Genomic DNA, 20,557 nt, shown 5'->3' with positions numbered 1-20,557 from the left:
AGAATTACACACTCCCCCTTGCAGAGGTAGGTCTTGATATGCTAAGCTATCACATGGGAGAATAGGCCTAAAAGCTTGCTTTCTTCAGTCAAACTAGCTCTCAAAGATAGGGACTCAAGATACTTAGCCAAATGTACTCAGTTACTTCTTCTGAATTTATCAGTTAGATCAGTCACTCTTCCCATGACAGGAGTGAGTTGAGGGAGAAGTTGAGGAGCTCTTGCTGACTTTGTTACCTGTGGACTAGAGTGGAAATTTCCTCTTCCAGGTAGAAACATGAGGATAGTAGTAAGTGCCCTCCACACTTCATTACCATCTGTGACCCACTGAGCAAACTCTACCACAGAAACTCAGGCTGTGTGCCTGGCACTTCTCAATGTTCACAACATTCTGAGGAAGAGAGGAAAGGCCTTATACCACAGTCCCTCTCCCCACAATTCCCGCACCTCAGTGCCACCTTTGCTTTTTAAAAATCTGGCCAAGAGTTTGGTCCCCTTGTTTAGAAACAACACAAAACAAAGCAAATAAAAAAATAGCATACATAGTCTATTTCTTGCTTCAGGAAGTTGGAACTTGTTAGTTGCTAAGAACTCTTGCTGTTGAAAATATTAGTGATTCAGCAATAATAGTGTTCATTTAGGGAAATCATGATTGTTCAAAAACTGATTTACTCTTTTCAGTCAGGCTTTCTTCTTTCTTTTTTTTCATTTCATAAAGCTAAGATTGTTGATTTTAAATGGTAGATGGTCAGGTACTTAAAAGCTCTAAATAGAGGTTATTCACTATTAAAGTGAATTTAAAGTATCGAAAGATTATTTCAGTACACGATATTTTATAAGTGTCATCATTTCATCAGCATTTTACCTTTTTAAGCAACACTTTGTTAGAAACAAAAAAGACAAATTAGAGTTCACATGTCTTAGTTGAACATCTATCGTGTGCAAAGCATTGTACCAAGTGCCGTGGTAAATACAGAAAGATTAAAACATGATAAATTCCTACCCACCATATATGAACAGTTCCATCCACAAAATGCATTTCATCAGGAATTGTATTTATAGAATAGAATTATTATTTATAGAATATAGATTATATTTCTATTCTAGTAGCAATATGCTGAAATAAATCCTAAGGCTATAGACCAAGAACATAATACAGTGTTCAAAACTATTTTGTTTGTTCTATTTTGAACAAACCCTGAACTGCCTGGATTAAAAACAATGGAAAAGAGACTCTAATGCTAAAGATGTGCATTCCAGCTGGTGGGAGGTATATTAGAACAGATTGAACCACAGAATCCACCAGAGTATTATATAGCTGGACAATAGCACAAAGCCCTAAGTGCCTGGGAGGGAGTTTTGAATAGCTCAGTTAGTCTTTCAGTTTGAATAGTTTTGGACAGAAGCTTCTCAGACCTTGGAAGAGTGAGAAGGAAGAGAAGAATATATGATGAATATCTTATCCCTGTACTTGAAAATGAGAACAATGGGCTTCTTAACCAAATGAATTGACATGACCACCCTTTTCCAAACAGCCAAGAAACTGCATAACTTCATCCTGGATAATTTAATGCACAGGGAGTTTCCATAGATGGAACCACTATATAGATTAGTACACTGTCATTTCTTGTTTTTTGTTTTTTTTTTAAAGTTTCTTTACAAAAGTAAAGTTTATGAAATTAAAGTTCACATCATCTGCCTGGTTAAAACAGAGACATATACCCTTCTGAAAATGTCAAGCAGGACTTACATCAGCCTTGAAGATGACATTAGAGGAATAAATAAATGTGTGTTAAATTTTTTATTTGCCTGCTTACTTCACAAACTTTCTTAGCTTTTGACTTCTCATAGAGGTATAGAATTCTTAAAGTTTAAACTACTTTTAGAAATCATCTAAAAGTACTTTCTCACCTATTTCAGGAATGCCTTCTCCTAAAGCATCTTTCATAGATGGTCATAGAGAGCACAGCACTTCCTGAGCAGGTGATAGTTTGGTAGTTTTAGTGATTCAAAAGTTCTTGGAGACAAAATCTACTGCTTTACAACTTCCACCCACTAATCCCATTCCTGACCTTTAGACATCAAAGAAAATGTACATTCCCAATCTGTAGATGGCCTTCAGATGTTAGAGTCTAAGTTAGACTGTAGCTCTAATGTCTTCCTTTAGTTCTTCCTCTGAACCAATCATATTGAGGCCCTCAGTTACTCTTTATGTGCTGTCTTTTCCAGAAGGATATTCAGGAATGATATTTCTCTGTATTTTTTATTTCATTACCACTGAACTTATCACATCCCCTCCCTTTCTACTTTTTTTTAACCTTTTCCACATTTTTTTCCCTTGCAAAATTGTTGCAAGATGACTTGGGGGGCATAAACAAGGGTGGGGCTTTGCATGAGCAGATAGACTTTTAGAAATCTGAGAGGGATTCAAAAGAGAAAGCTGTTTGCTTGCAAAAAAGGATTCCTCTGTAGACCACTGCTGTGTGTAGGTTGCTCACTGGTCAACTTTTGAATGGGTAGAAAAATTTAGTAGCCCATTTTCTTAACATTTAGTAGTAAATTAGCACAAAACAGCTGATCTGTCATGTTCTATGTGGCCATGTATGTATACCTCACACTTTATGTCTACTTTTTATGGGCCAAAACAAGAAAAAATATTTCCAAATGATTGAGGGCAAACATTTATCTTTGGAATCCAGCTGTTTTATTTTGGACCTACTTTATCTAAGTTTTGTGACTGCGTTTATTCATTGCACAGAATAATTTCTTCTTTGTTGATTGTTTTTGTTATTCTTTCTCTTTATAAATTGACATATAATTGACATATAATAATATATTAATTTCAGGTGTACAACATAATGATTTAATACTTGTATGTACTGCAAAATGATCAGCACAATAAGTCTAATCAATAACCATCATCACACATAATTACAATGTTTTTCTTGTAATGAGAACTTTTAAAACCACTCTCTCAACCACTTTCAAATATGTAATACAGTGTTGTTAGCTATAGTTACTATGCTGTATATTACATCCGCATGACTTATTTTATAACTGAAAGTTTGTACCTTTTGATCATCTTCACCCATTTCACTCACCTCTACCCCCCTACCTCTGGAAATCACCAGTCTGTTCTCTTTATTTATTTATTTTTTTCTTTTTAAGATTCTACATTTAAGTGAGATCATTTGGTATTTGTCTTTACCAGAATTCTTAGTATAATGCCCTCAAGGTTCATCCATGTTATTGCAAATGGCAAGATTTTCTTTGTTGTGGCTAAGTAATATTCCAGTGTGGAGGGGCACACACACAACCCTTTCTTTATGCATTCATCCATCCGTGGAGACTTAGATTGTTTTCATATCTTGGCTATTGTAAATAATGCTGCAGTGAACATAGGGATGCATATATCTTTTTGAGTTGGTGTGTTTTTTTTTTCCTTTGGGTAAATATCCAGATGGAATTGCTAAATCATATAGTTGTTCTACTTTTAAATTTCAAGGAACCTCCATCATCTGTTTTCCATAGGGGTTGCATGAATTTACATTTCCACCAACAATATCCAAGGTTTCCCTTGTTTTAATTTTTCTTGAATTGTTACTGCCTAGGAGTTGAAGTTCAAATACCAATTATTATCCAGAAATGGCCATTTGGTTGAATTTGAAGGAACCCAAACTTTGACTTGGAATATTTTGTCATTTAAAACTCCATTTCCCTGTGAGTTTCAAGTCAAAGCAGTCCTAGTTTTAAGGGAGAGGACTATAAAAGAAAAAGTGAATGGGTATACTAAATAGCTAGAGAAACTAAAGTGTGTATTGGGGTAGTGCAAGAGTGGTGCCCAGGGTGGATAGTGGAGTGTGAATTAGGGTGAGGAGCCTTGAGTAAGAAGGTGATGCACCGGGGACTGTGTCTTGGATGACCATCCCTTATTAGAGTGTCAGCGGCTGGCTGACACTTTTCCCAAGCAACAGTGACTTGTTAACATGTTTTGCATGACAAAATGGGTAACCAAAACTTCACACCCTTCCAGAGACTGGAGACTGGGCAGATTTCATTCACCTCAATGGTGGTGGGCCTCAATTTACCACAGAGGGACCTACTTTCCAAGTCTACAGTGAACTCCTCTGGAGCCTCCCCTAACATTCTTCCCCACCCTCCAAAGCTTTGAGACACCAGCCTAACACTCATTGTGCCTGTAATGAATGAGGAGGAGGGGCACACCCCATTCCCTATGGCAGCCCTGAAAAATTCCATTGAAATATTTCATCTGAAGCAGAATCCAACCGCAGGCACACAGCATCCTTTGTTCACATTTCTCACTCTGCTCCCCACTAAAGTGGATTTTAACACTAGAAGCTCAAGAAAGATGTGTAAAATAGAGCACAGGGATATGCAAACCTTTATTTTATTAACACTGTAAGTTCCATTTTCTCAGAATGACCAGTTTTTTCCTGCCTAACAGCAAAAAGACAGTTAAAGGGACTTTTGGTGACATTCCCTTTGTTTAATGAAGCTTGGAGTTATGGGCAAGTGCCTTGAACTGCCGTTATTATCTGCATGACTGAATAAAGGCTGAGGGTCCAGATCTGTGCAAAGAGTTTTATTGCAAATAGGGACATTGATCATTCATAATCAGACCTACCAGGTCAGCAGTGCTCAGTGCCAGCAAGCCCTGAAAAAGCTGACCAAGGGAGCACCAGTGTTCATAGGTTAATGTAATATTCAAGCAGAATGAAATCTTTTTCTTCTTATATGCTTGTCTCTTGGCTTTCTTCTGACAGAGTGGAAATGAGAACCAAAACACATTTGAACTATGTCCCATAACCAAATCACTGAGTCATCCTCTGTTCGTCTGAGGTCTCTACATGTTTCCAGAGACTGCTTCTTTTAGAGGTATATTCCTTCTGTGTAAAGGTTTGTGCTTTAGATTTATCATTATCATACTACTTAAGGTATATGGAGCTGTTTCATTGTAAATAATTGCTTTCTGATTCCCAGTATTTACTCACATTAGAGGTCATATTCAGAAGAGAGCATTTCAAAGAGATCACTATTTGAAGATTCAGAGTGAATGTCAAACCATGTGTTTTTATCATTTCTTTGGTTAGTAGCTTTTAAAATATACTTTTGAATATACAAACATCCTATTTAAAAATTCAGGTTTGTGTAAGTTATCCCACTCATGAAAATGTGATAAATGTATTACTATCATGATCGGTCAAAGATATATTTATTTCACAGAAGTGTCTCTGTATATTGGATCGTTGACACGGTAACACAGAGACAATTGAAAAGGTGAGTACTTTCTCCTAGGTAACAAATTTAGAAGAACTAGAAGCACATTCATTTCAGATGTTATACCTCCCAATTCTGCTCAAAAGAGTAACAAAGATAAGGAGGTATTAATCACTAAGGGGCACAATGGTAGGTGGCAGGAATGTAAAATTTGAGCAGAGTCGAAATCAAAGAGGAGGATTTTGAGAATAATAGCATATGGTAAAAGCACCAGAAACTTGATTTGATGTCCTGTGTTCACACAGAAAAATGATATTGCTAGCCCATTGTGAATTATTTTTCAATTGTTGATGAATTTTCAATGATATAGCCACATATGATCACTCAATTGACCTTGCGACCAATGACAAGCATATGTCAGGTAGTTGGCAAGGGTGAGAGGTTTACTGAATCATCTGAATTATGAACCCATGATCTTGTTAGCTAATCAGCTATGCTTAGTGAACACAGAGTGCACTAAAGAGTTAAGAAGGAAAATGTGACCAACTTGATAATCACCTCTTCAGAAATTTGACTCAGGCAATTATTGGAATTCAGTTCAGGCCACGATTATTCCATCATATGTTAAGAAACAAAGAATAAATTTTAATCTAAAACAACCAAATATATACATTTAAATATGGAAGTATTTTTAGATATTTTTTCCATATTGTCAAATAAACTCAAGATCATCCCAAAATAGTAGTTCAAAAAATTTTATCATTGATTTATGTTTAGTGAAATACTTAGTCATTATTTTGGCAGTAGTATTTTGATTTAAATCATTAATTGGAGGAAACTGAATCAGAATTTTAGAAATAAAATTTAGAAATAAATTTAAACTTTATGGTTTAATCACTCACTCTACAATTACATAATCCTGAGGTGCAGGAAAGTACATGACTATTCTGAGGCTTATCAGGCTAGAGATTGTCAGACCTCAGGGCTCCCAATTTCTAGCTCAATGTTCTTCACCTTATGCTTTGTAATAATTTGTATTTTTTAGTTTTGTAGAAATAAATGTTCATTTCTTATGCCAAAACACTTGAAGAATACAACCATTCTGGTCACCATGGTAACTTTGTATGAGACTCCTATTTTCATTTCTATGTCTTGTCATTTATTTTGCTAGTAAGCTTTTACAATGTATTTTTAAATACATTCAATGTAATGTGTCCTTTAAAAATGTTTTATTTGGAAATTATTTAATACTTATAGAAAAAAATTGGAAGAAAAGCATAACAAACATACACATATCCTTTGCCCAACTTTCATAAGTATTAACACTATTATATTTGCCTCATTTTCTATTATACATATTATTAGTAATTACTTCTAAACCATTTGAAATTGTTGCAGCTATAGCCCCTTAGTATTTCAGTGTATATTTCTTAAAAGCAAGAGCACTTTTCTACATGACACAGTACAAACATAAAAAAATCAGGAAATTATCATTGACATAATTCCACCATCTAATCCACAGACCCCATTCAAATTTCACTGTTTGTTCCAATTATATTTTTTAGAGTTTCAGGACCCAATTGAGAATTATGTGTTGCATTTAGTTTTCATGTCTTTTAAGTCTTCTTCAGTCTGGAAATTTCCTTAGCCTTTTCTTGTCTTTTATGATCTTGAGGAGTATGGGCCAGTTAGTTTGTAGAATGTCCCTCACTGGGGTTATTTTGAAATTTCATTATAATTAAGTTTAGGTTACAAATAGTAAGCAGGAACGTAACAGAAATGATGCTGTATTATTTTCAGTGTATAATGCCTAGAAGTACACTCTGGCAAGTTTTCCCATTGCTGGTTCTATATGCTTTGATCACTTGGTTAGGGTGTTCTCTCCCAAGCTTCTCCATTGTAAAATTATTTTGCACTTATTAAAAGGTAAGTAATTAATAAGTATTTATGAGGAGATGTTTGAGACTATGTATCTGTTCCTCATCAAACTTTCATCCATTAATATTAGTACCTATTGGAGTGCCTGGGTGGCTCAGTGGGTTAAGCGCCCGACTTAGGCTCAGGTCATGATCTCACAGTTCATGAGTTCCGGTCCCACATCGGGCTCTGTGCTGACAGCTCAGAACCTGGAGACTGCTTCAGATTCTGTGTCTCCCTCTCTCTCTGTCCCTCTCCTGCTTGTACTCTGTCTCTCTCTCTCCCTCAAAATAAGTAAACACTAAAAAAAAAAATAATAAAATATATATTGGTACCTATTGATGATGGTCGTCTGAAACAATTATTTTTTTTTTCATAGCTGCCAAATAACTATTTTCTAACTCTAAAATTTCTTCTACATTGTTATCTGGCATTTGACTAAGTAAAACCTTTCCAATCTCTCCCATTTATTTATTTAATCATCACTTTTTTTTTAACAGTATGAATTCAAGGATATCAACTTTATTTTCTGGATTATAATTTTTTATGATTATTTATTTTGTTATTCTATCACATATTTGACCAGTGGGAGTTCCTTCAAACAGAATCCCGTGTCTTCTTGAAATATACCCTTCATTTTTGGGACACTTCTTTAATTTCAGGCAAGCCAAAATATTGCAGGATTATCATAGACTTTTTCTACCCCACCCTGGAAATCAGCTAATTCTCTAAGGAGCCCTGTTTGTTTTAGTGGAGAGTGGTATTAGAAACTGAGGATCTGTGCACTAGGTGTGTTCATTGCTATGGATATTATTGCTGCTAGGTCCTCTCAGCAGATCACCTAGGAGGTGTGTGTGTACATATGCATCTTATCTCTCTCTAAATATATACACACACATATCTATATACACATATGTGTATATATATATATATACATATGTATATATATATATATATATATATATATATATATGTATGCACACACATACATATACATATTTACCTATATTTCTATATCTTTGTATATGCCTATTATCTCTACTATCTCTATATAAAAAGAAAGTTGAATTTACACTGATACCCTCAATTCTAATAAAAAACAACAGGTTTTTTCCTCACCTTCTCCCTTTTTATACTTATAAAACCCGTTTTCTGACAGCAAGAAAATCTGGCTTTCGTCAGCCACAGTATGTTTACTTATTTGCTTAATATCCTTACTAATCTCAGGTAAGCTATCTCCTTGGCCCTGACACCATGGTCCTCAACCAAATGGGATTCCTCCTTAGACCTGGCCCCAGAGAATATACTAGTTAAGTCCCTGAATGTGCTAGGAGAATCCCCAGCTGGAATGTCATGCCTTGTCCGCCCCCCCCCCATCTTTATCAGCTTTTGCACAATTTGGGTGGAGTCCATGACCAAGCCTTCTCTGACCCTGACCGTGGCTCAATGAAGTATATATACGAGATGAATTCTTATTAAAAAAAAAAAAAACAAACACCTCATTCTGGCAGTATACATTTATAACTAATCCAAATTCATTTTCTAATAATATTATACCACTTCACAGGTAGTGTGAGTACCGTATAACAACAAAATAATAGCAAAATCATTCTAATTTCTCCCTCTCTTGTGTCATTCATTCATTTCACTCATACATAAGTTATATATAGATATAGATTAGATATAGATTCAAATACATATATATAGATATATATACAAATAAACATATATAATAGAAGACATTGTTATTGTTACTATTTGGAACAAAATGTTGTCTGTTAAGTAAATTAAAAATAAGCATAAAAGTTTTTATTTTACCTTTATTTATTCCTTCTCTGAAGCTCTTTATGTAGTTCCAAGTTCCTTGCTTATATCATTTTCCTTCTCTCCAAAGATCTTTTAATATTTATTGCAAGGTAGGTCTACTAGCAACAAATTCCCTCAATTCTTGTCTGAGAAAGTCATTTTTTCTTCATCGCTTTTGAATGATAATTTTGCAGGGCACAGAATTGGTGCCCAATCACAGGTTGGTGATTTTTTTCTCTAAACACTAAATATTTTCCTTATTTCCCTTCTTGTTTGTGTTGTTTCTGAGGGGAAACTAGATATAATTCTTCCTTTTGCTTCTCTACAGGTAAGGTGATTTTTTCACTCTGCTTTCTTTAAAATTTTTTTATCTTTGACTTTTTTTGGTTTTGTTTCAAAATGGTATGTTTAGGTGTAGTTTTTTTTTGTTTGTTTGCTTGATATTCTCTGAGCTTCTTGCATCTGTGGTTTGGTGTCTGACAATTTGGAGAAATTCTCAGTCATTATTATTTCAAATATTTCTTCTATTCCTTTCTCTATTCTCCTTTCAGTACTGTCCTTATGTGTATTAAAGTCTTTGTGGTTGTCCCACTGTTCTTGGATATTGTTTTGTTCTTTTTTTGTTCAGTCTTTTTTTTCTGTGTGCTTTTCAGTTTTGCAGTTACTTTTGAGATATGCTCAAGCTCAGAGATTCTGTCCTCAGCCATGTTTAGTTTGCTAACAAAACCCATCAAAGGCTTTCTTTATTTCTGTTAGAGTGTTTTTGATCTCTATCATTTCTTTTTTGGTTCCTTTTTCGAATTTCCTTCTTTCTGCTTACATTGCCCACCTTTTCTTGTCCACTGTCTACTTTATCCATTAGATCCCTTAGCATATTAATCGTATATTTTAAATTCCCAGTCTGAGAATTCCAACACCCCTGCCATATCTGAGATCGGTTTTAATACTTTCTCTGTCTCTTCAAACTGCCTTTTAGTATGCCTTGTAATTGTTCTTTATAGGCAGATGTGAAATACAGGGAAAAGGAAGTGCTATAAATAGGTCTTTGTAATGTGGTGCTGAGGTTTGGGGAAGGGGACATGTTCTATAGTCTATGATTAGGTCTCCGTCTTTTAGTGATCCTTTGTGTCTGGACTGTGAACTTTACAAGTGCTTTTCATTTCCTGTAGGTGAAACAGGATGGCAAGAGTGGGCTGGAATTGGCTATTTCCCTTTCCCCAGGTCAGCTGGCCCTGATAAAACCTCATCTTATTAGGCTATAGCTAACTAGTTTCTCCTGAGGGCAGGTCTTTTTATGAACACAGTGCTCTGATGTATTTTAAAATGGTTCCTTTCCTCCTCTCCCTACTTCAGTATTTGATTTGAGGACCTGGTAGGGCTCCTAGAGGTAAAACTCACAAATGCATGTACCCCCACCATGATGGCTTCCTCTGGAGTTTTTAATTGTCAGACTGAGCCTCCAGCAATTTGTCAATAATGATTCAGTTTTCCATATTCCAGCACTTGTTCCTGTAGAGGTTTTAGCTCATGGGTTTCTGCTCTGGTAAGTTGTGATTCTCTATGTTTCCCTGTTGATCTCTCCAATATGGGGAACAGTGGTTTGTCCTATGATCTCACTTTTATTAAGAAGAGTTGTCGATTTTTCAGTTTGTTTAGCTTTTTACTTATTAGGAAAGAGTGATAACTTGTAAACTTATTGGTAAATGGACTGAAACCCAGAAGTCTTTATTTGGTCCTTTAAAAATTTCTCTTGGTGATGTCTTGTAGGTTTGAGTGGATAAGTCTTGCACACATTCTGTTAAATTTATCTCAAGGTATTTCATATTTCTTGATGGGCACTTTTTACAATTTTAATTTATAATAGTTTATTGCTACCATATGGAAATACAATTATTTTTATATATTGAACTTATATCCTGCATTTTTGCTGGTGTCCAAATCAGGACATGGCAAAATTAAAACCACCAAATGAATAAATATGTATTTAGTAAGAATATGTATGTATAAATAGTACTTAGTAAGAGTGTATTGTGCATATAAGAATAGTTCACAAACTAGGACCTTTTAAAAATAAAAACCGATGTGAAACTCAGAGGCATGAAGTTACAGGATAGCTTATAAAATGAAAATGAGGAAGTTTTTCACCCTACACTATGATTGGTCATCACAGTAGTGGTTTCCAAATGGCAGGAGATTAGTTGGAAGTGCTTATCTCATACCATTTTTAAGAAGGTGGCTTAGTTTCTTTTTGACTGTCAGAGACATTTAAAAGAAATAACCTGAGTTGTGTTTATGTTCATGAAATAAGATGTAGTGTTACTTAAGCGGTTTTTGTCTTCTCAGGGAATTTGCAGGTCCAGCCCCCTTTTTTTTTTTTTTTTTAATTTTAACACTAGTTAGTAGCTGTTTGAACATTCCTTAAGATTTTCTACATTGATGATAATGTCATCTGAATGAGAACAAATTTTGTTTTCTTCTTTACCAATTCATATGCCTATTGTTTCTTTTTTCTTTTCTTTGTAGTAACTACCATCTCCAAAACAATGTTGAGAAGAATTGATGAGAGCAAATATCTTTGCCTTGTTCCTGATCTTAGGGGAAGTAGTCTGTTTTTTGCCCTTAATTTTTATATTGACTGTGGATTTTTGTATATTCCCCTCATATTGATGAAGTAGACTTTTTTGTCCTCTTAGCTGAGAGTATTTAATCATGAATTTTAGCAGATGCTTTCTCTTCATCCCTTTTTAAACCTGGTAATACATAGAATTACATGAATAGATTTTCATATGTTAACCCGTCCTTGTTTTCTTGGGATAAACTCCTCATAGTACTAATGTGTTATCCATTTTATATATTCCTGGATTTGATTTGCTAAATTTTAAAAATAATTTTTACATTTATTTTCATGAAGGATGTTGGATTTTACTTTTCTTATAATATCTTTGTCTGGTTTTATTATCAGGATAATGCTGGCTTCATAAAATTAGTTGGGGGAATGCCCCCTTTCCCTCCCTCACCACTTCTATTTTCTGGAAGAGTTTGTGTATGTTTAGTAATTTTAAAGTGTTAGGTAGAATTGACCCAGGAAGCTATGCATTTTCTGGAAAAGTTTGAGAATGTTTGGTGTGCTTATTTTTTTCTTAAGTTTTGTTAAAATTTACCCAGGAAGCTATGTGGGCCGATTCTTTTCACTGTAGAAAGATTGTTCAATTTTTTATAGATCCAGGTGTCTCAAGTTGTCTATTTATTTTTTAATGAGCTTTGATAGTTGGTATTTTTCAAACTATCCATTTTGTCTAAGTTGTTTAATTTATTAGGATAAAGTTGACCTTAAAATTCCTTGTTATCCTATCAATGTTGATAAGGTATTTAGTAATGACCTTTTATCTTTGATATTGGTAATTTTTTTCAGTCATTTATTGGCAAAAAATATTGTAATAGTTAGGATCTAAATTATAAGATATTGTCTCATATAGGCACAAGTATTTGATTAATAATTTCTTTAACTGAAGTATAGTTGACACATTATATTAGTTTCAGGTGTACAACATAGTGATTTGACAATTATACATTATGAAATGCTCACTATGATAAGTGTAGTTACCATCTGTCCCCACACAGACTTATTACAATATTATTGACTGTATTAACTATGTTGTACTTTTTATTCCTTTGACTTATTTATTTTGTAGCTGGAAGTTTGTATCTCTTAAACCTCTTCACCCATTTTACCTATCCCTATCCCCTCTAGCAACTCCATTTGTTCTTTGTATTTATGAGTTGTTTCTCTGTTGTTGTTTGTTCATTTGTTGCCTTTTTTTAGATTCCACATATAAGTGAAATCATATAGTATGTGTATCTGTCTGACGTATTTCACATAGCATAATGCCTTCTAGATCCATCCATGTTGTCACAAAGGCAAGATCTTATTCTCTTTTATGGCTGAGTAATATTGTATATCTACCACATCTTCTTTATCAATTTATCAATTAGTGGACATTTGGGTTGCTTCCATATCTTGGCTATTATAAATAATGCTGCAGCAAATTCAGGGGTGCACATATATTTTTAATATTTCCATCATTTGAATTATGTTGAGACTAATGTTATGGTCCAACATTTGATCAATCTTGGTTACTGTTCCATGTGCGGTTGAATAGATGTGTAATCTGAAGCAGTGACATTATAGTGTTCTTTAAATGTCAAATAGATTGAGGTGGTTGACAGTGTTGTTCTGGTGTATGTTATTATAGATGGTTTTCTCTGGATGCTCTATTAATTGCAGAGAAAGGTGTGTTAAAGTCTGTGACTAAGGTTGTAGATTTGCCTTTTTTCCCCAGTTTTTGCTTTATATATTTTGATGCTCTTTTATTGGGTCAAGTATATTTATATTTGTTTTATCTTCTTGACACTTTTATAGTAATCAAATATCTCTATATCTAAATATCCTCTTGTTTTCAAGTTTATTTCTTACTATATTAATGTTTGATCATTATTATTGTTAACAAATAAAGGAACAACTTTTAGTATTTGTGTTTTCTTTTTAAGATGTTGGTTCAAAGGTTTTCTATTTAATGTAATTGTTGACATGATTGCATTTTGACCTTCTTTACTATTTGCATTAAATTTTTGTATTGAGTTCTCTCTTCTCTTTTGTCTTTTTTTCTCCTTTTAAAATTTAATTAAATAAAATTTTAAATGCTATTTTGATATTCCTACTTGTTTCCTATTTATATCTCTGCATATTTTGCTACAGAGGTTTAAATAAATACTTTTTACCTATTCTAAATTACTTAGAGATAATTTTCAGTTACTTTTTGTAAAATGTAGGAGCCTTGAGCCATATATATTTTATTTCTTTGTGTTGTCTGATTGCAGAGGCTAAGACTTCCAATACTATGTTGAATAATAGTGGTGAGAGTGGACATCTCTGTCTTGTTCCTGACCTTAGGGGGAAAGGTCTCCTCAAAGGTTTCCCCGTTGAGGCTGATATTAGCATTGGGTTGTTCATATATGGCTTTTATGATCTCGAGGCATGCTACTTCTATCCCTACTTTCTTGAGGGTTTTTATCAAGAAAGGATGCTGTATTTTGTAAAATGCTTTCTCTGCATCTATTGAGAGGATCATATGGTTCTTGTCCTTTCTTTTATTGATGTGATGAATCACGTTAATTATTTTGTGGATATTGAACCAGCCCTGCATCCCAGGTACAAATCCGCTTGGTCATGGTGAATAATTTTTTTAATGTATTGTTGGATCCAGTTGGCTAATATCTTGCTGAGGATTTTATATCCATATTCATCAGGGAAATTGGTCTATATTTTTCCTTTTTAGTGGGGTCTCTGTCTGGTTTTGGAATCAAGGTAATGCTGGCTTCATAGAAAGAGTTTGGAAGTTTTCCTTCCATTTCTATTTTTTGGAACAATTTCAAGAGAATAGGTGTTAACTCTTCCTTAAATGCTTGGTAGAATTCCCCTGGAAAGCCATCTGGCCCTGGACTCTTGTTTTTGGCAGATTTTTGATTACTAACTTGATTTCCTTACTGGTTATGGGTCTGTTCAAATTTTCTATTTCTTCCTGTTTCAGTTTTGGTAGTGTATATGTTTCTGGGAATTTGTCCATTTCTTCCAGATTACCCATTTTACTGGCATATAATTGCTCATAATATTCTCTTATTATTGTTTTTATTTCTGTTGTGGTGGTTGTGATCTCTCCTCTTTCATTCTTGATTTTATTTATTTGGTTCCTTTCATTTTTCTTCTTGATCAAACTGGCTAGTGGTTTATCAATTTTGTTAATTCTTTCAAAGAACCAGCTTCTGGTTTCATTGATCTGTTCTGTTTTTTTTGGTTTCAATAGCATTAATTTCTGCTCTAATCTTTATTATTTCCTGTCTTCTGCTGGTTTTGGGTTTTATTTGCTGTTCTTTTTCCAGCTCCTTAAGGCATAAGGTTAGGTTGTGTATCTGAGATATTTCTTCCTTCTTTAGGAAGGCCTGGATTGCTATATACTTTTCTCTTATGACTGCCTTTGCTGTGTCCCAGAGGTTTTGGGTTGTGGTGTTATCATTTTCATTGACTTCCATATACTTTTTAATTTCCTCTTTAACTGTTTGGTTAGCCCATTGATTCTTTAGTAGGATGTTCTTCAGTCTCCAAGTATTTGTTACCTTTCCAAATTTTTTCTTGTGGTTGATTTTGAGTTTCATAGCATTGTGATCTGAAAATATGCACAGCATGATCTCCATCTTTTTGTATTTACTTAGGGCTGATTTGTGTCCAAGTATGTGGTCTGTTCTGGAGAACATTCCATGTGCACTGGAGAAGAATGTATATTCTGCTGCTTTAGGATGAAATGTTCTGAATATATCTGTTAAGTCCATCTGGTCCAGTGTGTCATTCAAAGCCATTGTTTCTTTGTTGAATTTTTGATTAGATGATCTGTCCATTGCTGTGAGTGGGGTGTTGGAGTCTCCTACTATTATGGTATTATTATCGATGAGTTTCTTTATGTTTGTGATTAATTGATTTATATATTTGGTTGCTCCACATTTGGCACATAAATGTTTACAATTGTTGGGTCTTCTTGGTCTATAGACCCCTTGATTATGATATAATGCCCTTCTGCATCTCTTGATACAGTCTTTATTTTAACGGCACCAGAGAGTTTTTATTTATTCTTTTTAAACAATTATTTCAGAAAACTTGGAATGGGAGTAATGATGGATAAAAATACTAAGCTTCCCACATTCATTCTAATCTTAAAATTGGTTATGTGAATATGTCTCTTTTACATTTTATATTAATACATCAGCTCATTTTATGTAAACTAGAACATATTGAACTATGATTCTTTCAAAAAATATGAGTAAAACATTGATAACTGAAGTAAAAAATATTTGAATTTAGTTACTCAGGATAGAGTTCAGAATAATTGGCAAATTCCCCACTTTGTTTTCTCAGATACATGGAGTCTAAGACCTTTAGTATTTCTCTAACATTTTCTCTACAATATTTAGTTTTCTACTATTTATTTCAAATATATTTATATGTAGCTTCTTATTTTTATTTTTATTCTTGGTTGCATTTCTAGTTCTCATTTATTCATCAAGATAGATATAAACTTCTTGTGAGCATGGACTTTGCATTCTGGGAGAACAAACTCTAGGGCCTTGGCAATGTCAACTAAAATATCTACACTTATTCTACCTTTCTCCAAGTTACTCTAATTACAATAGATGAAGACAGGTCACTTCACTTAAATTTCCTAAACCAGAGTATTTATATTTATATTTGATATAAATTTTATAATGAGACTGTTTAAAAGGTATAGATATTTTATTTCTTTTACACTCGTTGGCTAGATATGTAATATCCACATTTTATCTCTTTTGTTTTTGAAGGATATTAAATGCTATTGCTTGAAGTCTTTCCCTTGATTAAACATTGTTTTCTGTTTATTTAAAAGTTTTTTTAAATTTAAGATATATGTATCTTTTAAAATAATTAAAAAGGGTTTTAATGTATTTATTTTTTAAATGTTTATTTAAATTCCACCTAGTTAACTTACAATGTAGTATTAGTTTCAGGTATACAATTAAGATACAGGGGTCCTGCTCTTTAATCGTAATTTTTTAGAATTTCAAAATATTTTTCAAGCAAGACTGGTAAGATAGAGTAATGTATGATTTTTAAAGGGATTTTTAGTATTTGTTTGCTTCAGGTAGGTATGGTATGCCTCATTGTTTTGAAATCCAGTAGTTGAAATAGGCAAATGATTTATTGCCTCTAACATCCATTAAAGATGACACAACGAAGAGCCCTCAAAAATTCAAGATTAGTTACTTGTGCACTTTGCTTTGTGTGTGAATTATAATCACAGAAGTATATAAAAGATATATACGAGCAATTACTACCTTGTACAGTATTTTATTTATGAAAGCATTAAAGAATATGCCTATATTTGTGATTAAGTTACTGATCGAATGCTGTGTAAAAAGTAATATATTTTCTGAAGATTTTCTAAATGAAAAGTATTTGAAAGAATTATATAGAAACAGCCCACCTCATCTTTGTTCAGCAAATATTTGATATATTTTGTTGTTAATTATCATTATATTTCAGACAGAGATGTAAGGACATATTAATAATTCTAGAAACCCTTGAGATTAAGTTTTATGTTCATTGTTTTGAATTTGTGATTTGATCTGACAATTCAAGTTAATCACTTTAGCATCTTACACTGGATATACATGCCTTTTTGGAGGAATTCAGTATTGTTTTTGCACTTTCACCTCTTTTAGATTAACATCATTTGTATTACAAACTTTAGCAAGATTACAATAATAATAAAAGGAAACAGTTATTGAATGCTGCCCCCCTTTCAAATGCCTGTAGAAATTATTGTTAATTACCAAATATTTCTAGCTCCCTTCTTTCTGCTCGTATATTAAGAAAGCACTTAGCTGACCACATAACTTGCTCTAGGCTAGTGATGTATATCATTTCCTTGTGAAAACCTTAAGAACCTGCACGTGTGTTGCCATACTACTTTTTCCTTGTTGCAGAAATCTTAAAAGTATATGTCAAGAATAAATCTCTGTTATTCTGGGTCCTTAAGAGACTATGATAAACACCGCCATTTCTGACTAACATTGGACATGACATAGACGTTTGGGTGATAAGCCATGAGATTTTTGTTTGTTACTGTGGTATATTCCAGCTTATTCTGACAGAGACAAACATTGTTACCCAAGGGAGATGTCATAAGGTCTAAAATATGTGACACTGGCTTAGCTTTCTGGTGAGAGACCGTGAAGAAACTATTTCTGGATGCTGGAAGGATGGCACTCGATATTATGTGGTGTCAAAATATTTGGTAAAATTGTTTATGAAGATGTGAAAACAAGACAATGTATCTAATGAACTTGTAGCTCTAGGGTAGGAGGTTAAAAAAACGGAGCCTTGTTAGTGTGTGTCGGCTGATGGTGTCTGCATATGACGAGCAATTATATGAAATAGACAAGATCAGAAAAGAATTTTCTTGAAAGTAGAAATGAATGAGAGTGCATGAACTCAAGGTATTGTAGAATTGAAGAGCAACTGTTTCTGAAGTCCTATTAGTAAAACATAAAACCGAGAAGGATTTTGAGTCACAAAGGCTGACTAAAACTCAGTTTAGTGACAATAAAATTAAGGTATATGGTTTTAATTCTTTAGAACCTCTGAATAAGATGTCTCAGAATAAACTTCCAACTGAGAATGCAATACTCTTTAATCATTACAAATGCACAAAATGATTAAGGGGTGTAGCTTCCCCTGCAAAGCTCAATAGATTCCAGATACCAATAATTAAGTTGAAAGAATATGGTAACACAAAGAAATATAGCAATGTCATAAAATAGGACTAAGAAGAGCTGTGAGTATGGCTATTGACACATGAGGCTGGCTAAAGTAAAATAGATAAAAAGCTTACTAGGTTTTTTTTCTTAGGAATTTTAGTCAAAGTGCAAAGTCATAGCTTGCTGCTATCAGAGAAGCCTTGTGGATTCAGATAACCTAATGAACAAATCTGATTTATTAGCAATTAATACAGTTAAACATCGTTCATCTTGAATTTGCAAGATTCATGATAAAATCCTTTATCATTAAGGACTTTTTACTGACAATATTTCTACCTGTGTTACATTGGTAGGTATTTTATAACAGAACTGCAATAATGACAAAAATTATTCATAAAACTATGCAATGTGAAGAAAGAACTTATGTGAATCAAAGTCTATTTTTTAAACCATGTAAATTCTGTATACTGGATTATTTTTCTGTGACATTAGTAATAACTATACTGCAATACCTTCAAAGCATCTAATGAATGTGCCTTACTAGCAATGACAATTATAACATCCAGCCAATCTAAAGATTATATTCAATATGAAGACTTGATTTTTTGGTATCTTTTTACATATTTCCTTATTCTGTTTCAAAATTAAAAGAAGAAAGTCTTAAAACTATCACCCAGTTTATTCTTATTTCAAGATTCACACAGCTACTAATCTAGAACTCTGGTTGCTGATCTAGTCCTATGCATCATGTCCTCTTGACGGTTGTGGAAATTAAGTATAACTTTTAGTTACTTTGAAGTAAGGTTAATTCAACCAAGGGCCAAAGCTTTATGCACTAACGAATAAAATGTGTACATAACAAAATGTGTTTCTATGGTCCTTATAAAAACATGATCAGGAATCAGGGTGGCTCATTTGGTTAAGCGTCCAACTCTTACTTTTCCACTCAGGTCATGATCTCACGGTTCGTGAGTTCAAGCCCCAGGTTGGGCTCTGAGCTGAGAGCACAGAGCCTGCTTGGGATTCTTTCTTTCTTGCCCCTCCCCTACTCATGTTCTCTCTCTCTCTCTCAAAATAAATAAACTTAAAAAAATTAACAGGAATCTAAAAGTAGTCTCACTCTGATAGTTTCCATTATAAATGTTTTTCAGAACTGTATTGAAAAAAAAAGATATGTTTTTTTTGTTTTTTTTTAATTTTTTATTTTTTTCAATATATGAAATTTATTGTCAAATTGGTTTCCATACAACACCCAATGCTCATCCCAAAAGGTGCCCTCCTCAATACCCATCACCCACCCTCCCCTCCCTCCCACCCCCCATCAACCCTCAGTTTGTTCTCAGTTTTTAAGAGTCTCTTATGCTTTGGCTCTCTCAAGAGCAGATATGTTTACTCTTATTTATTTGATTGATTTACTCCATCCCTCCCTCCCTCCCCATCTTTTCTTCTCCCATTCCTTGATCTTCCTCCTCCTCCTTCTTCATGATTAAAAAACAGTTAGGCAGCATTTGCAAGTCAAATAATAGCACTAATCACATAATTACTGAAAATGAGTATATAATATTTTTAAAAATTATGATAAGAGATGTTAAAACAAAAAAAGGTCATAATAATTGTGTAAAAAAACATTTCTATCACGAAGAATAAAAGGCTTTTATGTGAAATGATGCTGGGGTCTGGTCATAAAAGTCAAAGGAAATTTAGACGACAATTGAACTGTGTCTCTGATATGCTTTTATGAACTCACATGTGTGAGTCTGGTGGTAAGCACTATGACTTATAGGTTAGTTACTAAGTAGACCCCAGTTGTAATGAAAACAATTTAAAAACGTGTGTGTGTGTGTGTGTAAAACAGCTTTTGAGTAACAATTAATGAACTCCAAGTCCATCAAAGTCTTATTTATCTTATTCATAAATATCTTATTTATAAGGCAAGTTATTGTCACATAGGTGTGGAGAAGGGGGAGAATATAGTAAGAATCAGTAAAGGTAAGTTCTGTCTCACTACTCTAGCGCAGTTATTACTATTTTTAAATTTTTTTAATGTTTATATGTTTTTGAGAGAGAGAGAGAGAGACAGAGCATGATGGGGGAGGGGCAAAGAGAGAGGGAGACACAGAATCCAAGGCAGGCACCAGGCTCTGAGCTGTCAGCACAGAGCCTGATGCGGGGCTCAAACTCAAGAACTGTGAGATCATGACCTGGTTCAAAGTCAGATGCTTAAACTAACTGAGCCACCTAGGTGCCCCTAGCAC

The sequence above is a fragment of the Panthera pardus genome, unplaced genomic scaffold (assembly GCF_024362965.1).
Source record: "Panthera pardus isolate Hobbes unplaced genomic scaffold, ASM2436296v1 HiC_scaffold_13, whole genome shotgun sequence".
Taxonomy (NCBI): domain Eukaryota; kingdom Metazoa; phylum Chordata; class Mammalia; order Carnivora; family Felidae; genus Panthera; species Panthera pardus.
Note: the sequence above shows the minus strand (reverse complement) of the source record.